General features: G+C 36.4%; 1 long non-coding RNA gene across 2 annotated transcripts; it reads right to left on the bottom strand.

Moving 5' to 3' along the window:
- Positions 1 to 6,833: 6,833 nt before the first annotated feature.
- Positions 6,834 to 14,071, bottom strand: LOC143434428 (uncharacterized). 2 transcript variants are annotated; one of them, XR_013103894.1, is made up of 4 exons: positions 13,924 to 14,071; positions 9,080 to 9,178; positions 8,079 to 8,364; positions 6,834 to 7,750 (listed from the first exon to the last, which is right to left on the bottom strand). It is a non-coding gene; the product is annotated as an uncharacterized LOC143434428 (long non-coding RNA). The 2 variants fall into 2 exon arrangements; XR_013103893.1 differs by having other exon boundaries at positions 8,079 to 8,255.
- Between the last annotated feature and the right edge of the window lie 4,895 nt (positions 14,072 to 18,966).

Raw genomic sequence — 18,966 nt, 5'->3', positions numbered from 1 at the left:
CAATCTGCATAAAGCTAAAGTAAGCCACCACTCTCCAAAAGCAGTGTGCTTAAATGATGACAAGGGTCAGGGATAAGTATAATTCAGTGAGAGAGATGATGGGCTTTGTTTTTTCTGTGATGATCCTTCTCGCCACCCCAAACTCTTTATACATTCAAAAAATGCGGCTCAAAGTAGGTTTAATTTACAGAATAATAGTTACTGATCCTGATCACAATGGGCAGAGAAGAGAATTATTTTTCCATTCTTTTGTACTTTTAAAATTCTAAATTAAAAATCTTTAGCTTGCTTTATTGACTTGGAGATGAATAGCATTAGTAATTTGTGTCTATTCTCAGAGATAATCTTGTAGAAAGCATGCATGTCTTGGCTGTCATTGGGAGATTGATTAAAGATGACGATAAATTAAGTGTTCTGGTGATACAAAACCAAGAACACAGGCAGAAACGTCCTCATTTTTTTTTTCACAAAAATAGAATTTTGCATTTTCCTGTTTGATTGACTTTGGTCCACTTATAATGTCTTTCTATCACTGGCCCAAGTCAAAACCAAGGGATTGACAAAATACAAAGCTCTTAAAATATGTTAACCATTAAAATTTGTTTTAAGCAGCTAGAAAATTCAATACCTCAAGCATTACATTTGAACATAAAAATGTAGACTAAAGTCAAATAGGTTTTTTTGATCTACCAATAAAGTGTGGGACAAAATACAGTTTGTAAGTTCTTTATTTGCTCCCTACAACAGATTTTCTGGCAATGAAGTGTGTTTAGTTTTCAAATCCAGTTCAGAAAACAGAATGCCATCTAGTTTGCATCCTTGACAATCAAAATATATGTAATGGATGAGACAGTTGAAACAGTTTATGTTTTCCTTAAAGAAAATACATTTTAAAATGCATCCCCTAATTTAAAATAATGTTTTAATAATGTTTGTGATTAAAAATACTAAAGCTTAATATTTTTCTTCTTTCCATGAAACCTCGGCATCATGCTATTTAAGTTTGATAGCCTTCTAATGACAGAAACTTAGTTATTAGCATAAATTTAATCTTTATATTGTTCAATAGCAATTTCAAATACAAACAAAAACCTTAATATGTGAAATCACTAAAACTGTATAATTTGTGTCTTATGGCTCACAGCTGAGTACATATTTTATTCTTGTCAAAACACCAGGATCTGTTCATCAAGTGAACATATTACACTTCAAATTTTATCGCTTTTGGGGGGGGGGATGTGCTTACTTTCCCATGTATATGGATGTCAAAGAACTTTTGGGAGTTGGTGCTTTTCTTCTACAGTGTGGGTCCTGACAGGATCAATTGAGGTAATTTGCAGCAAGTACCCGTAGCTGCTGAGCCAGCTCACTACCCACATTGTACATCGTAATAGACACAGAAGGTACAAACACTCTGCCTTCAGCTTACTGAGGTTCGATGGTTGACAGAAAAAGGAAGTCGGAGTTCTACTGTCTTTGCTTATGTAATCATTGCCAATTCAACCAACAGACAATGTGAGATGAGTAAGGGGATATAACAGAGATCCTTGGTGATTTACTTATTTCATCACAAGTTCTGATTCAAGTAGAGCATGTGACAACGGGGACTATAAGTGTTCAGACTTGAGCATAAACTTGACATCTTTACCATGTAGCTTTTTGTATCTTGCCAAATTTTGACGAATCAGAGGGCTACCAGAATCCAGAGCACATTAATGAAGAACTATAAAAACACTTATTACAAATATACCCTTTACACATGAACATGTTATATTATCCCATTAGACTTCATTTGCATGATACAAGGTCAAGGGCAAAAATTATTAAGAATTTCAGAACAATGACTGAGGCACACCAAACAAGTGTAGGGGCTTGGGTAAGGGCACAACTACAGTGGTCACATACCCATGAACTTGCACTTGTCCTAGGAATTTTCTTTTTGATTATTCAAGGCTGTAATTGGTAGAAGAAAAGGAAAGAAATGGAAATATATGTATGAGATTTATGTGATAGATAGAGATAGGTATATAAAATAAAAGTGGGTTGGTATAGATATATACACAGAGAGACTGAGATAGGTAGAGGAGAGGAAGTTGGGTAGTTCATAGATATGATATCTCAAGGAAAAGGAAAGAAAGGACAGAATTGTATGAGGCACACTCCTCCCAAACCACCAACCAAGCAGGTTTGTATGTAGAATAAGTGGCTTCTATGGTTAATGACACATATATGAATGAAATTCTTGTGATTTAATAAGTCCAGGTAGTAAAACATGGTCTTCAAGATAGGCATGACCTTAGCAGACTCAAGGGATGGGTTGGGATGTCGGAGGATAACACTGCTGCTGTATACTACGCCAAGATGTTTCTCTCTTCCATTGCTTTAGGCATATTACTAAGTCCTAGTTCCTTCTTCATGCCAGCTATCAGTAGAGCCACACACTGAAGTTACATTTCAAAACAGGCACTCTGACACCTTAATAATTGTATTTAATTAATAATTTTAATTCATTTTTAAAATTTAAAATTTGTTGGCATCTCTAAAACATCATTTTAGATTAATAGAGGCAGATTTTATTTTCATGGTATTTACTTTAGAAGATCACGTTTCCTGCCACTCATGATCAATTTGCCCAAATTCATAGTCAGTTTTATAGCATTCAAAATTAAAGAAATTTGTTGAATGATCTTACTGATAGATTCAAAATGCCAAGAGAGTTGGCTTGGTTCTTTTCCTATCCATGGATACAGTATTGTGACATGTTGGGGGCCAACTTTTAGCAGAAAGCAGCTATCAGCTTTGCAGCCATCTTGAGCCATATACCCTGACATGTGACTTGGATTACAATAGCCTACAACAGCTGAGCACACTCTGATAATCTTGGTTTAGATACCTTGAGATTAAAGGTGCGTGAGATTAAAGGTGTGTGACTTAAGAGTGTAATTTAGAGATAAGATTTAGAGACAAGACCTAAGGGCATGATTATAGGTGTGACTTAGAGGCATGGCTTAGAAGTGAGACATATAAAAGGCAGAGACAGAACAGAACTGAGTATCAGACTAGAGAGAGAGAACCAGACACAGTAGAGAGAAGACAGGTAGCAGGCACTTGGAAGAGAACTTGGAAGAAGTAACTTGGAACTTGGAGGGACTAGGAGCTAGTCCATCCTCACTCTCGCTCTTGCTGAACCCGTCCCTCGGACCTGAGCGGCAGCTTGGGCCAGGATACAGTGGCCGCCCAAATGTGGGTCGGCCCAGGCCTCAACATTTTGCTTGGGTCTCGACATTTTTTGGCTGCCCCAACGTGGGGCTAGTGTGGACCCCAACAGTGACAGACAAGTGATAACCATCAGCGTACCTTGTGGGTTTTTAAACAATGGTGCAGATTGGTTTTCTATACTTAAGAGACAAAAATAATTTTCCAAAAGATTCTTCAGAGGCTGTTGAAATATGCCCACTAGTTTTATTTATAAAACTGATATGTAAATGTGGACTGGAGGAAATGGTGACAAAAAATGTACATGTGCATTTCAGATTTGATTTCTTCCCCTCCCCCTGTGCTATCTTACACTTCACCCATTCTCTGCTAGTTTTTGTGTAGTGGATATCTCTCTTTCCAGTTTTATACAAAATAGGGTCTCTTAACTCCTGGTTTCTAGAACAGAGCATGGCTGTGTCACTTATGTACCCAAGTAATATCATCTCAGTTTGTCTTAGTGTACGGAAAAGAAGTATTCTGTAACTAGAACCCAAAAGATCCATCTTTATTACTGTGTTAATCACACAGGCAGCTGAAATGGTGTCTTTCTTGTGTATCAATATTCAACTTACTACATTCCTGGCTTTAGTTGCTTTGGAGTAGTCAACAAAATGGTTTAATAACTGTTCTGAGAGTCATCAATAGTTGATATCTGCATTCCAAAATGATCATCGGCTGTTCCTTTAAAACATTGTGATAACATGAAACAGATTCCTACTGACTTCATCAAGTGGAATTTTCTGATTGTGTCATGTGATGCAAACTCATGTGGTGTTTTGCTAAGGCAAGACCCATGAGAAGACACTTGATGTTTGGAAAGAGTATAAATAGGACTCAATGGACAGTAATGGGGTGCTTGCATAGCTAGCCTTTCAATGATCCATTGGTCTAGTGTCTTCACTGCTCTTCACTTTGTGGAGAGAGGCATGGCAGAGAAATGGTTAAGCATAGTTTAAAATCATTTTTGCCCAAGACTGTGGCCCTCGCTCTGGCCCCTTGTAGCTCCTTTTTTTTCCCTCCTGGCTTAGGTCCAGGATCAAACACAACCAGTCCTAACCTGGCTTTCTTTTGATAGCTTTGTTACCTTAACTTGCCTGTTAGCATAATTACTGGGTGCCATATCCTTCGCATCCTTAACCATCCACCCATAGCAGAGGCCTCATGCCCTAGCTCTCCCTGAGGCCTTACATGATTGCTGTCTTCTTCCTCGAAAGTATGAGAGAAAAAACTCCTTCTCTCCTTCCCTACGTCTCCTTTTCCTTTTGGCACCAGAATTCCTACCTGTACCTTCCATCCAGCAATTGGTTCCTGGCCTTCTTTATTGACAAATCAAGAACTAATTAGGGAACTAGACCTTAGTGTCAGAACCTCCTCTTACAGATGAGGTGTCCTGCTGGTTCTGGTCACTCCTTCTGACTCATGTTGATTTGGGAGAGGCCTGGCTGTTTCTGCTGGATTGTGCTACCACTGCTGATTCCTGTTTCGTATCCTGATGCTACTGAACTGGACTGCTGGTATTCTGAGATTGAAATCACTCCAAAAGAATGACTTCTAAACAGGTCCACATCCCCTTATCCATGGAAGCTACACACTACGAGGATGGGATACGAACACACCCCCTTCTCCTATTTACCGTCTTTTCTTCCTTACCTTTGGACAGTGGGCTAGAAGTAGGGTTGAAGCATTTGAGAACCCTTATTAAGGTAGGTTTTGAAAAATTTAAGCCCACAACTTCTGCTCTTGATATTCTTTATGGGATGTCAGTATCAGTAGATACAGCTTGAGCTACTTTGCAGTAGTAACCTTGTGATAAAGATAATTTTTTATTTGATGTCATTAGGTCAATTGATGTTCAAGTAAAAATATAACGACATAACTTTTTCTTAGACAAAAGTGATTGAATGTGGAGTATAACTTGAAAGGCACAAAAAAGAGGGTTGGAAATGTTGGTATCTTTGTGTTAGAAACAATTTTTTAAACAAACTGCAACAATCATTAACCACAAAAGGAAGTTTTCATACACTTTACCATCTTAAAATAACTTGTATTAATTAAACATAATTAAAAGAGTGTTTCAGTTTGAACATGCTAATAGTAAATTCAGAGTAACCAATAATAGGTTGGTGTCTCATTGAGGAAAAGAAAGTATAAAGCACCTCCCCTTAGTGTAATTTAAACAAAAGTGTAATCAGATTTGAACTCTCTAATTCTCTGTCCCTGCATCGCCAGTCGTTCCTGTCTGTCGATTGCATGAGTTTAATCTGTGCTTGCCTAAATGCTGTTCTGTGAATCTGTCTACCCCTGGCTCAGTCTGTATTTCTCTAACAAAAATCTTTACTCTCTTTTATTGAACAGCACAGAAAGCATTGTGTAAGGAAGGAATGATGGGTACTTCACAGAAATCTTTAACCGAGTTTTACAAGGGATTAAGTCATTGACTCCTACTGACCCCATCTGACCTAGATAACAAAGAAATACTATCAAGCAATAGCTGAGTCCTGCTTCCAGAGTTGGTGCTGGATATTCATTTTACAAAGCAACTTCCAGATTATATTCTGTTTCTAGCAATTATTAACACTACACACATGCAAGCACATATGCAGCTCTATCTGGCTTAGGGGCAGAGAAGAGCATATAACTTATGACAATAGTTATGCTGAAATAACTATTTAGGTTGTAAATGTTGATAACATGGGAAGTTCAAAGCAAGTAAGATTTCTTATATTGTTCCCTTCAGCAGAAGGGCTCACATTAAAGTAAATTCATCTTGGAGATAAGGCTAAGCTGTAAATGGAGACTTGGTCTCATCATATTGTGATGATTCCAAAATTATCACAGTTTCCCAATACTGAGAATATAAATAAATATTAAAATACATAATCTGATATTTGAGGATCTGGAATTTTTCATATCCATGTAAATTAAAAAGAATTATTCCTATCTCTGTCCAGCTTCCAAATGAATGAGACTCAGATTATAATTTATTAATTTAGCTTTGTGGTAATTTTTTAAATGTGCCATTTTTATTTAACCAGTAGTTTTAAATTGGAGAGAAAGGGTTGCACATCAACAGCTGGTGTATGTGGGAATTCGCTCATCTTTGAGCAACCATATCTTAGAGTACAGAATTTAGCATTTGAATACATAGTAGCACCATACCAACCCCCAACATAGCAGCTTACCCAGTCTTCTGGTGCTAAAGATTAAAGAACACATGATGAGGTACAAATGACTGCCAACTTTGGCTACTGTATGGATGAATCGGATTCCACAATTAGTTATCCTTCCATGAAGAGGACTTTTTATGTACTGTATGAACACTGGTAAGTCATTGAAACAGGAAAGTTTAGAGTTTATTATAGGTCTGAGATGTCTATTTTTGGAGACTATCGACTCAAAAATATTACGACCCACCCATGTTTTAAGCAGTTTTTGATTCTACCAAAATTTAATGGGTTTTGTCATTGTTTCAGCATTAATTACTCAAGAATAACCCCATAGTTTGCTGTAATCTAATCTATTTATTTTTATAGTAATTTTAAATGAGCACTGAAGCCAACAGTCAGTATTGTTGACGTAATGTTTTATTTCTGTATAATAATTTTTTGCTTTATACATTTTGTAGTAACAGGTAGATGGGGATAAAGGGAAGGCTAGATTACATGTTGGTGAGATGGATACAGATAAATGACATGTAGATAGGTAGATAATAGATAGATATAGATGATATAAATACATTTGTAGATAGATAAATATATAAATAGATTATATATGCATACAGATATGTAGATAAGATAGTTACATAGATAGATGTATTAGAATATTGATATATAAATTTATAAATGATATACAGATATGTATATATATGTATATATATGATATATAGATAAAAGGAAAGGCTTGATTACTGCTGGCTGATGTGTGTTTAAATTATATAGACTATATCTATAGATACATATATACTTACATATATCTATCTAGTCTATATATACCTATATGTCTATAATCTATATGTCTATCTCCATATGTATCTATCTCTATCATTAAGATAGATAGATAGATAGATAGATAGATAGATAGATTCATTGCTATATTGCTATATAGATATATAGATGATGTGTAGATATATATTAGATATATATTTATAGATATATAAAGTATGTAAATTATATAAATTATATAGATATGACATATAAATACATAGATCTAGATAGGCACACAGGTAAATAACTAGATATACCAAGGTAACCAGTCACATAAATATAGACTTTTAAAGTGAATGTTCTGGAAGTCAGTTGCACAAAGCAGTGTTATGCTCTTTGAGAAGCCCTACTGCAGCCCATCCTTTTACTTTTTTTGATGGTTTGGGTCTATGCCGTGTCACTCACATCATACTCTGTACAGCCTCACCCAACGAACACTTCGGATCCATGTCTCTCTAACCCTCCAACTTGATTCATGTCAGAATCTTTGTTAGATGGTGTCTTAATCTCTGGGAGAAAAAAAAATCAGATTGGTCAGATGCAAGTAAGATGCCTACCTCTGGTCACTCTAATTGGCTGACATAAATGCAGAAGTGAAGGGGGTGATTGAGCCCAGCAGATACTCTAAGACAGTGCAGTGGAAATGGGAAAGTCCATTATTCAGTAGCTCAATATGCATTTCTGAAATGTGGAGAATTTGTCTAATGCTCCTGATAACTGAAGAATAAACAGATTCTACAGGATACGCTTGGGGGATGTATAATCTTAACCTCACTGAGTCTGGCTATGTGCTTTCCTTTTTTGACTGACATTTCTTTACTGGAATGTGAAGACCACCTTTTTTTTCTGGAAGAAAGGAAGTAGACTTGATCTTGTTTGAAGCACCCAGCTTTGAGTTGAGGTACTCTGTGCCAAGCTTTGCTGTCCTCTATGTAGTACAGGCAGAGTTTCACATTCTGGCCTCCACGGGGTCTTCAAAAATGGAGTCTACAGGCTTTTCAATAGACAGTGATTCTGGAATCAAATATGATCCTCACAATTTAATAAAAATTAGAATTTCATGAACATAAATTTTTCTCTAGCAAAGATTTTATTGTTCCTCCTCTTCATAAGAAGACCATTCCTAAAACAAAATTAGTGTCAATACAGTTTTTGAAACAAATATCATCTTGTTTTTATTGTCTCCTCACCTATAAAAGTTGTTTGTTGCTTGATAGAAAACATGAGTTATTTTCTTTTTTTTTCTCTGCCAAGAGTAGTTTTCCTCAAAAGTCTGATACTACAGGCTCAAGATCACAAAAGGTAGATTGATTGGTAATGATGGTCAAAGAGTCTTGCAAAAATTAGAATTGCTACAAAACGAATACTAATACTGCTCTCATAGTGCTGGATGACAAAGGATTAAGCACTATTATCCCAGCCCCTCAAATTGTGCTAAAGTATTAATGTTATATTCCTGGATACAATATTGATGCTGCACTCTAGGTTAGCACAAACACACACACACACACACACACACACACACACACACACACACACACACAAACACACACATGCACACACACACACCACACACACACACATTTTCTAAAGGTAAAAAGTTTTAATGATAATTTATGACATAAATATCCATGTTCAGTCACCCTCTGAAGTTGCTCATTTCAAGATTCCTTCCATTAAAGAGTAACTGTTTTTTTTTTTTTTTTTTTTTAATTTACTTCCAGGTGTCTTTCATTAGAGGAGGACGGTGACCATTGACATTCTGCACTGTGCTTTAACATCTGTGTTCTGTAGGCTTTGAGAAAATGGCCAGTTATACTCAGTATCCTATGACTTACGAGTTATGACTTAAGCAGTCTTCAGTGGGAGTGTTGAGGGTCTATTAATATCAACATTTCTTCTTTCCCCTCCATTCCAGATCAAGTATAGTGATCTGCCTGTATAGATGACATAGGATTTGAAACAGAAGGAATCGCTGCATGAGAATGGGCAGACAGTGCGCATGTGTTACTTTGCTATAGACAATTGCAACATCCTGTTTGACACTCTAATTCTGGCCCATTTCTTTACCTGGTAACTTATCCTCACCATTCTTTTGGACATTTCTGCTTGACTGTGTTAGCATGACCTCCTCCTGCCATCTTTCCTTTCATAATCCTCTTTTATATTGTTAAGACTGAAAACTCTGGGCTCTGTTGAATTTTCTTGCTTTGTCTACTATAAAAGCTTTCCAACAAGACCTATTTAAGGTCCATTTGGCATTTTTATAAAAAAATTTCTCTCTTTTCCTTTCATTCCCAAATAACAGTATCAGTACAGAATCCAAATGCCTCTACTTGACAGGAGCTTTTTCAACTATGTCTCATTTCTTCTTCCTCTAGATTCTGCTTCCTAACACACTAGACTTTTGTAGACTATCATCTTTTAAAAGGAGTTCAGTGAACTCTGTAAGTCCTATTTGGCAAAATGGTGGACTGTTCATTACATTTTAATTCTGAAGCTCCCTCAAGGATATAGATCCTGCAATTTCCCTGTAAAAATCTATAAAAGGCCAGACATGCCAGGTGGCAAAAGTCAGCCTCAAACTCACATTTCCTTTCTTTAGGGGTCAAGACCTGCTGGCTGACCTTCCTGTTATGCACCTGCCATCAAAGCATTTGTTTGTTTCAAAACTATCTCCAGTTTCACCTCATTAGGGTCCTTTGTCTTCTCTAGGCACAGCATTGTGTCATTATTTCTCACTTGTTTTTTTTTTTTCAGACAAGAAATCAGTAAGTAAGCAGGAGAAAATGAAATTGTTCCAATTCCCACGTGTCAAAGCATTGTATGGGAATCGTGGTTTCTTTAGATTCCTCTGCAGATGCTGTTCAAAATAACTATACAACAACCAATAATGATTTCTCCCTTCCTGCCTATAAATTTTACCTAATTCCCTGATTTACCTTTCAAGTAAATAGTATGTTTTTTCCTTATATTTTTCCAGCTGTGCCATAGTAGGAAAAGTCAGGAGCACAGAGGAAGAGAGTGGTCAGTGACCGAAAAGTGGTAAAATAGCCCCAAATGGTTCACTTCCTGTCACCGGAACCCTGTGCTTAATTGTCTTACTAGTAGATGGGACAGGGTGGGAATTTGATGTCTTTTGTTTCTGTCAGTGCTGGAGAGAATTCATGAAGTCAAGCTTGCACAAAAAGGAAGCCTGAGATAGGGAACTGAATGTAATCCTTGAGCTGGGTCCTTGTTCTGGTCTTGCTAGCCAACTTCTAATTTTTGACATTTAATTTCTAAATCATAATTGATTAGCCTAAACCATCATTCTTGTTACTCATATTTATTGAAGATGGAGTACAGTGCTCCATTCTAAATGTTCTAGAGGGGTTATCCTCTGTGCGCCTATTTTTCTGCAACTATTACACCAAAGCTTTAATTCATTTTCTAATTTCCAAAGCATTACTCTGTGATTTTAAATCTTTAGCCCTAATAACTTAAATATCTGGTGATGGACAAATTAATAAATAAAATGTGGTCTACCCATACAATAACGGCCTTCTGGTGGGGCTGTCTAATTGCCAGCTTTCTCTAATTGGGCTAAAATGATAAATAGGCTATTTATTTTTATTTGAAAGAAATGAGTATTATTGTTACTTGTCACACTACCAAGGCACTGGATAGTCCATGTTGAGTCTCTAGCACTTTATTTCAGAGTCACCTTCCTCATTTCACATACTTTTGGTTGAATCTTCAAGTTAGCAAACTACTCCTGTCTACTCTCTACGGACACAAATCATGCTATTGAGACCACTTGTTCCTCTGTGTAGACAAATAACCTAGGAAAGTCCATTCAAGTTCAATGGAGTGGGAGAGACCATGCCTAGTCTTCTTTATCTCATAAGCAGTAAAGATGATTAGTGAAGACCACAACATATGCCTTTCCTAACTTAAGGAGAAACTATATTGATGAGGATAACTAAGAGAAACCATGACATGCATCAGTGAAATTGTGATGGAGGTGAGGGGGAAGATGGAGATATGGAGATAGAAGTAGCAACAGAAAAATGATGGAGAGCTTTAAAAACACTGATTGGCTCTGTATGCAAACACCTCAAGTCAAAATGCACAGTTTTACTTCTTCATTTATAGTCACTAGATCTCATTTCATTTCTTAGTTTTGTCTCTATTGCACTGTCAAGAATATCCAATAAAATGAATAGTGATAATTTCATTTTCTAATTCAAAAGAAAACCTCCAACGTTGTACACTGAAGTTATTACCAAGCGTCCTGCTTTCTTAGATATTTTGACAAATATTTTGTCACATCAAAAAGATTCTAGTGTGCCAAGAGAGTTTCAGGCATTATTTTTTGTTATATTTTATTTACGTCCTTTGCTTAATGATATGATACACTTCCATTTTCTTTTAATTCACTGAATTTCATTGAATTTCAAATGTTAAATCAACTCTGAATATAGTGTTATTTTTGAAGATATTTGGTAATGATTTATACACTCTCATTTATTAGAGACTTTTGTCGGCAATGTTCCCTTTAGTAATGACCCCTTTTTTTTTCTTTTCCTTTTTCTCTTCTTTTCTTTTTTCTTTTTTCTTTTTTTTTTTTTGTTTTTGAGACAGGGTTTCTCTGTGTAGCCCTGTCTGTCCTGGAACTCACTCTGTAGACCAGGCTGACCTCGAACTCAGAAATCCGCCTGCCTCTGCCTCCCAAGTGCTGGGATTAAAGGCATGCACCACCACTGCCCGGCTTCTAGTAATGACTCTTAAGCTTTCAGAATTGAGAGTATGACAGGCTAATTATCTACATACTTGAAAAAATCCACTGGTAGTGCCAACATGTCTTGATGTTTTTCACATATTTTCCTGACAATATTACTTGTTTTAACAACAAGCATCGATGTGTTTCTATTGGCCTTTCTCCTTTGTTTTCACTCAGGGACTTTATTTGTTTGGCCAGCATATCTCTTGTTAACTCGGCTGTATGGTAGAGTATTTGCAATGCCACTATAAACATTGAAACATTTTCATTTTTGATAAAGTGGAGCAGATTCAGCTTCTTCTGATACTACATATAGTTCATTGAGGTTTTTTTTCTGGTTAATTTAGTTACTTTGAAGCTGAAAATGGGTTTTACTTTGAACTATATGTGGCCTGAAACACTGAAGACCTAGGTAACTAAGCAGAAATGTTAGTGAAGGTTAAGATGGAGGGACTGGGGAGATGTTTAAGGTTAAGAACACTTGCTCTTCCACAGGTCCCAGCACCCGCATCAGGCAGCTCACAGCCTCTGTGACTGCAGCTCCAGGAGATCTGGCTGGAGATGCTCGCGCCACCTGCACTTATGCACATAAACCCACATGCAGACATATGCATCTATTCAAAAGTTTTAAAAATCATCATTATAATAAGCTGTTTTAAAGGTTAAAATGGGAACATCAGTACAAAGGCAAAACATATATTCATGTGTATTAAAACTCAAATGTCTGTAAGGGGAAGTCTGCTCAGGTATAACGGAACTACTTTGACTCTAATCAACCCTTTATCTCTGAACCAGGACTGTTAAGAAAGAAAGAAAGAGAGAAAGAAAGAAAGAAAGAAAGAAAGAAAGAAAGAAAGAAAAGAACTGAGTAGAATTAGGAAAGTACAAACATGAAATTTGTGAAATGACTGATAACCAAGGCTCAAGTTTATCTCAATCGTTTTTAAAGTTCTTTTATGAGCTGGTGGTAAAATATTTCAAATAATTACAAAAAAAGAAACACTTCCCATGAATATCTTCAAGTCAAATTAAGGAACAAAAGTAGTTCATTTGTCTCCAATTAGTCTATAGAATTTTGTCTGCTCTTACAGACAATATTTTTATGCTTAGATAAATGTCCAGAAATTATAAATTGTATTTAACATTTTACAGTACTTGTACAGAACAAGTCAGGATTTCATGTTGGATAAGAAGTCTTGGTTTGTTAGTAGTGAGATAAGACTTTCTATTGGACCTTGACCCTTGACTTTCTGTACATAAACATAAACACGCAAAGAGAGAGAGGAAGAGAAAGAAAGAGAGAGAGAGAGAGAGAGAGAGACAGAGACAGACAGACACACATACACACACACACACACACACACACACACACACACACACACACACACACCCCTAAAGGGGCTTAAAGGGGTTTGTTCTCTGGTTGAAGACTCCATTTCTAGAATCTCACATTATATTTCTTATAACTCCATTATATTCACACAATATGGAATATTTACAAGATATGATTAAAATTAGTATTCTAAAAGCACCTGTTCCTTTTTATTTTCCTAATACTTAAAATGGGAAACATTTGCAGAAAATACCCAAACTATTTTATTTGAAATGTGATTTAAAACAAGGAAATAAGCACATTTAATTAATGTGAAAGTTGGCAATGAATCTTTTCTTATCCTAGTTACCCAGCAAAGGTTGAAATCTGTATAAATAATGGGATGAGACTACATTTTCATATTAGTATGTAAAGTAATTACTACATCCATAATTTGCTTTTCAATGATGTATAATATTTGAAATCTTTCCAATTGCAAGCAAAGAAAAATAAAATTGAAACCACCATTTCAGAATTTTCATGACCAACAAAAGATAGAAGGAAAGAAAAAAGCATTTTTGAAACACCCTGCCGAGTCTGCTTACCTCATGGCAAGACAAGCAAATTATATTCTATGGGGGAGAAAAAGCAAAGTGAAGAAAATCTCAGCCAATCTGACAGCTCTGAGGGAGTTCGCCAGCATTCTTCACAATGGTCAAAGCAAAACCAAGGGCTGTGGGGGAGGAAACAGGAAATCACTGAGTCATCCAGTGCCCTTTAACCCCTTCATCAACAGCAGCAACACAGACACATAAGTTTAAAGTGGAATTGCCAGAAAGTTTTTCAAGGGATTTAACTTTATTCTGAAAGCTATGTGAGGGAAACTCCTTTCATTCTTTTAGTTCTTACTTGTAGAGTACAGCACCTTCAGGCTGTCAATAAAAATCGGGACTGATTCTTGTACTCTTGGTATCACCTCATTAATTGTGTTCTATGCTCAAATGTTTTTGCTGTTAGCGTGTGTGTGTGTGTGTGTGTGTGTGTGTGTGTGCACGTCTGTGTGTACACTTGTGCACATGTGAAGGGGTTCCTCACCTGTATCTGTTTCTTGTTCCTTTTCTTGGACCTTTTTTCATTCTGTTTGTTCTGTCATTTTCCAATGTGTTAGTTTTGTTTTATCTTATTTTAATTTGTTTTTATACCCTAAAAGCCTTTTATTTTTCTAATAAGATACAGAAATGGATAGGTCCAGATGAGAAGGGAGGTGGTGAAGAAATAGGAGGGGATGGAGGTAGGGAAAACTGTAATCATGACATACTGTGTGAGAAAAAAAAAAGTCTACATTCAATATAAAGAAAAAAGAGTTTCTGCATACTTTCCCAGAACTGCTGCTCCAATCTGTGGAATTAGACACCAGCAAAAAATAGTGAGAGAATGGATTCTGAAGTCTGCAGAAGTCTGAGCTCATCTATCTACAGTCCCTGCCTACCTGACATCTTGTCCTTCTTATTCTCTTATTATTCTCTAGAGAGTTTTGAACTCTAATGTAGGTGGCACAAGCCTCATGAGAGGACTTTTGCAAGTTCAAGGCTGCTGCAGTCATCCTCCAGGATCCTTATTCATCCCATGGCAAAGAATGGAGAAATAGTTTGAAGGAAGGATGGATGATTGGAGAAGTGGAGACTACTCTGTTGGTTAAGTGCCTGCAACAACAGCACAAGCACATGAGGGTCTGATTTCAGATAGCCAGCAATACACATAAAGGTTGGGCACAGCAGCACAGCTGTGTTTATAAGTAGAGTCAGGTGCTGAGAGAGGAGGTTCTGTAACCTGCTGGCCAGTTGGGCTACCTGAATTAGTGAGGTCCAGACCCAGGGGGAGATGGTATCCTCAAAGTGGAGAGCTACAGAGGAAGACATCCAATGTCAATCTCTGGCCTTCACACACAGACACGTACTCATATATACACACACACGCAGGAACACAAACCTGCATGCAGCAATATATACACATGAATAGGTACATGTACATATACATATATGTAAATGAAAAGTGATTGATTTAACTTCATGAAACTTCAACTGCATTGTTGCCAACAACTTCAAAAACACTTTGTAGTATTTGCTTTTTTAAGTTTGGCTTCACCTATTAGAGTGTGTGCTTGCAGTTAGGGGGTAGCAGCTCAGAGACTGAAATGTCCATCTGCTCACCACTATGTATAACCATTTAATTTATTCTTTCTCATGAAATATGAATGAATGTAATCCATACTTACTACTGGGCCAAAGCTTACTAACAGACACGTTTTCCTATTCCATAAACTTGTCATGCCTCTGTCCAGGAGAAGATTTTGATTAAGGGGTGAGGACAGAGCAAAGTGACAAAATCAAAGACATGTGGGCCCCAAAGAAACTTCATTGAATGAAGCAATTATAAATCTCAGATTCTGGAGGCCTAATATTATATGCTAGAGATACCCTGTTTAAAATATATAACTAATTATAATCTGAATTAAGAGTTTACAATTTTATTCATTAAAATAAACATTTGGAATTGGAATGGTGGATCAATGGTTACGAATATTTTTTGCTCTTTCTGAGAACCTGGATTTAATTCCAGGCACCCACATTTGTGCTTACACTATCTATAGTTCCAGTTCCAAGAATCTAACACCCTCTTTTGGCCTCCATGGGCCCAAGTCTGCACATGGTACACAGAAATACATGCAGACAAAATACCAAAACATTTATAAGATAAGTTTTCAACTAACTATTGATGTTAAAACTATGAATTAATAAGATATGTTATACAACACCTGAGATTAGAACTTCGTCTTTGATGAAGCTATCTTTACCTGACTGTCAGATATCCACTGTTGTTAGAGCTTTAAATCAATGTGTGACAAGTAGTTTGGCATTATGTACTAAAGGGTTAAATGATGACATACTCTGAGGCAGAAACAAAACACTGACAATTTTACTAAGATGAAACTATGAACGAGCACAGAACATTCCTATCATCATTTTTAATACAAGAAGAGTGTAAGTGAAATTATCTATTATATAAATTGTACTATGCCTGGAAGATTATATTTATAGTTAATATATTTTGGGTATTATTTCTCTTATAAAATTATTTCTTAATCTTTAAATATATACATTTAATTTGCAGTAAACAGAGTGTATGCATGCATGCATGTGTAAGATAGAGAAATGGTAATCCAGGGAGACTCAGAGAGAAAGAAGAAACTGAAACAATGTTTTTGCAAATGTGAACAGTGATGACAGTCCTATGTTTATAGAACATTTTGTTGAATATAATTCATTCTCTCTCTCTCTCTCTCTCTCTCTCTCTCTCTCTCTCCCTCCCTTCCTCCCTCCCTCCCTCCCCTCTCCCCCTGCCCCTCTCTCTCTTGCTTTACAGTAGTTATGTAGTAACATATTTATGGGGTAAGACAGAATAAGTGTGGTTGCTTCTTCAAAGAACACAAGTAAAAGGTGGTTTGCAATTGTGTACCAAGAACAACTAACTCCCTGAATAGATATGATAGCAAAAACTCACCCTGTTTCACCTTGATTTTTACTCTGTATCAGTCATTGACCAAAATATGTATTTGGGAGACCCACTATGCTCCAGAAGCATTGTTGTCAAGAAGAGTTGTCTGCATTCACTCCTGCATCCACTAAGGACCAGGGCGAGGATACTTTGTTAGTAAATTTTTGAAAGTGTGAGGCAAAATAAGCCTTTCCTGCAAGATGACTATGTTGGCTATTTATTTCACAGTAACAGAAACCTTAGCAACATATAGGAACTTTTATGGTACATTGCTAGGTGGTGATGTGTCAGCTTTAACCAAAAGTCTACTTATCTCTGGAGCAAGTTAAAGGGCTGGTTTAGAACAAAAATCACAGTAAATGGCAACTAAGGGAAACAATCCAATTAATGTGTTTAAAAAATCTAATTCTTAGGTGTATGTATTTAAAATTGTATGATTCTTTACAACAGCAATATTCCTTGATAAAATATAATAATAATGATTGTAAACCAGTTCAGTCTGATGTGCAATGTATAATGTACTGTTTGATGTTTTTCTCTAAAAAACAACAAATTCTCAGATGATCTCTATTTCAGACAGTGACAAAACAGTTGCTCTTAAATGACCTCATAATGGGTTTTAGAAACTAAGATTCATAAAAGAACATGTGGAAAGTCACATTGTGAGAAATTCTATGGTTTGTGCAAGACTAATAATATATATGTTTTTATAAATTAGTCTTTGTTTGAGTGCTTCTGTAACTAATGACAGTTATGGCTCTTGTGTTGTGAAGGGAGGGTCCTCATGGAAAGATACTGTCTTAAATCAGCATCCTGGCAGCTGTGCAAACGGGGAAGCAATTCTTCAGCACTCTCGGTGGCCTTCTGAGCAGATTTCCAGGTGTAAATAGGCTCTCTGTTTTTATCTACCTGTTCCTAAGGGAACCAGCCCTTACATTTCACAGTTAAGGAAGATAGCAATTGATGTGTCAATGACTTGGTACAAGTATCCTGCTGGTTTCTATCTGTGATGGTGCATTCTGTTTCCCAGGAGAACAAAGAATGAAAACCATGATGGGAGAAACATCCAGAGGAAGCCAAAAGGCAGCAGAGAGGGAGAACAGAGACATCTCTGGCTTGGAAAATGGGAGGACTTATGTGACAAATCTGGGCTCTTGAAATTTACTGGGTGGTTATTGTGACACTAATGGGGTCATTAGGATGGGGAAATTAAGAATAGGTTTACAAAATCATATGAAGGTTAAAATGAGGTAGTTATTAACTTGAGAACACACAAGCATAACATAATATCTGTCTCTAATAAACAGTGTTTATAAAGTTCAATTAGTGTATAAGATGATTTTCTTTATCTAAAATCATGTTGTAATTAGATTGGGAAAGAAGAGAGGATTTGGTTGTGAAATATTGGTCTTTTTCTACCATGAAGGAAAACAACAAATATTCAAAATTTGAAAGGTAAAAAATAGTGGGATGTATTGAGAAATATGAAAATAAATACACACACCTAGCTAAAAGAAGTCAGGGAGTTAGTAATTTCTCTTTGGAGCACACACAGGGTGAGAATGCAGTAAGACTCAGTCACTCTCTGAAATAACCCTTGAAACATATTCATGCATAACCAGTAACATGAGACAGAACAACCGAAGAAGACTGCTTTCTTTTAAAAACATATTCAGAGGTGATTTCAGATTTCTTCCATCTCCATTTTGCAGAAGCATTTTAGCAATCATTTTTTTTTTTAAAATGATTGTGTTAAGACCAGCCTGCTGGTTCACAGGCATCTGTGAACTTGAATTTTTTTTTTTTTTTTTATGTAAACTTCGGTTTCTTTTTTAGGAGAGTCAGAGGAGATTAAGGAAGACTATGCGTGTTAAGTTTTGGAGTTGCCTGGCACATGACTGCTTTAGCCTTTTCACTGAAACTTCTGGTGAACCCTATGCTTAGAGTATGTCTTTAATCACAGTCTCCCATGATGACTACTGGCTCTTTAAACATATCTCCCCAGTTCCTTTTGGCATTTTCTTCTCCTAAAAGAAGTTTCCTCAGGGATTTTATTTTATTGCCTCCTGGACAATCACATTTTTTTTTTCATG

This window comes from Arvicanthis niloticus, chromosome 15, assembly GCF_011762505.2.
Source record: "Arvicanthis niloticus isolate mArvNil1 chromosome 15, mArvNil1.pat.X, whole genome shotgun sequence".
NCBI classification, from domain to species: domain Eukaryota; kingdom Metazoa; phylum Chordata; class Mammalia; order Rodentia; family Muridae; genus Arvicanthis; species Arvicanthis niloticus.
This window is presented reverse-complemented; position numbering and strand designations above follow the sequence as displayed.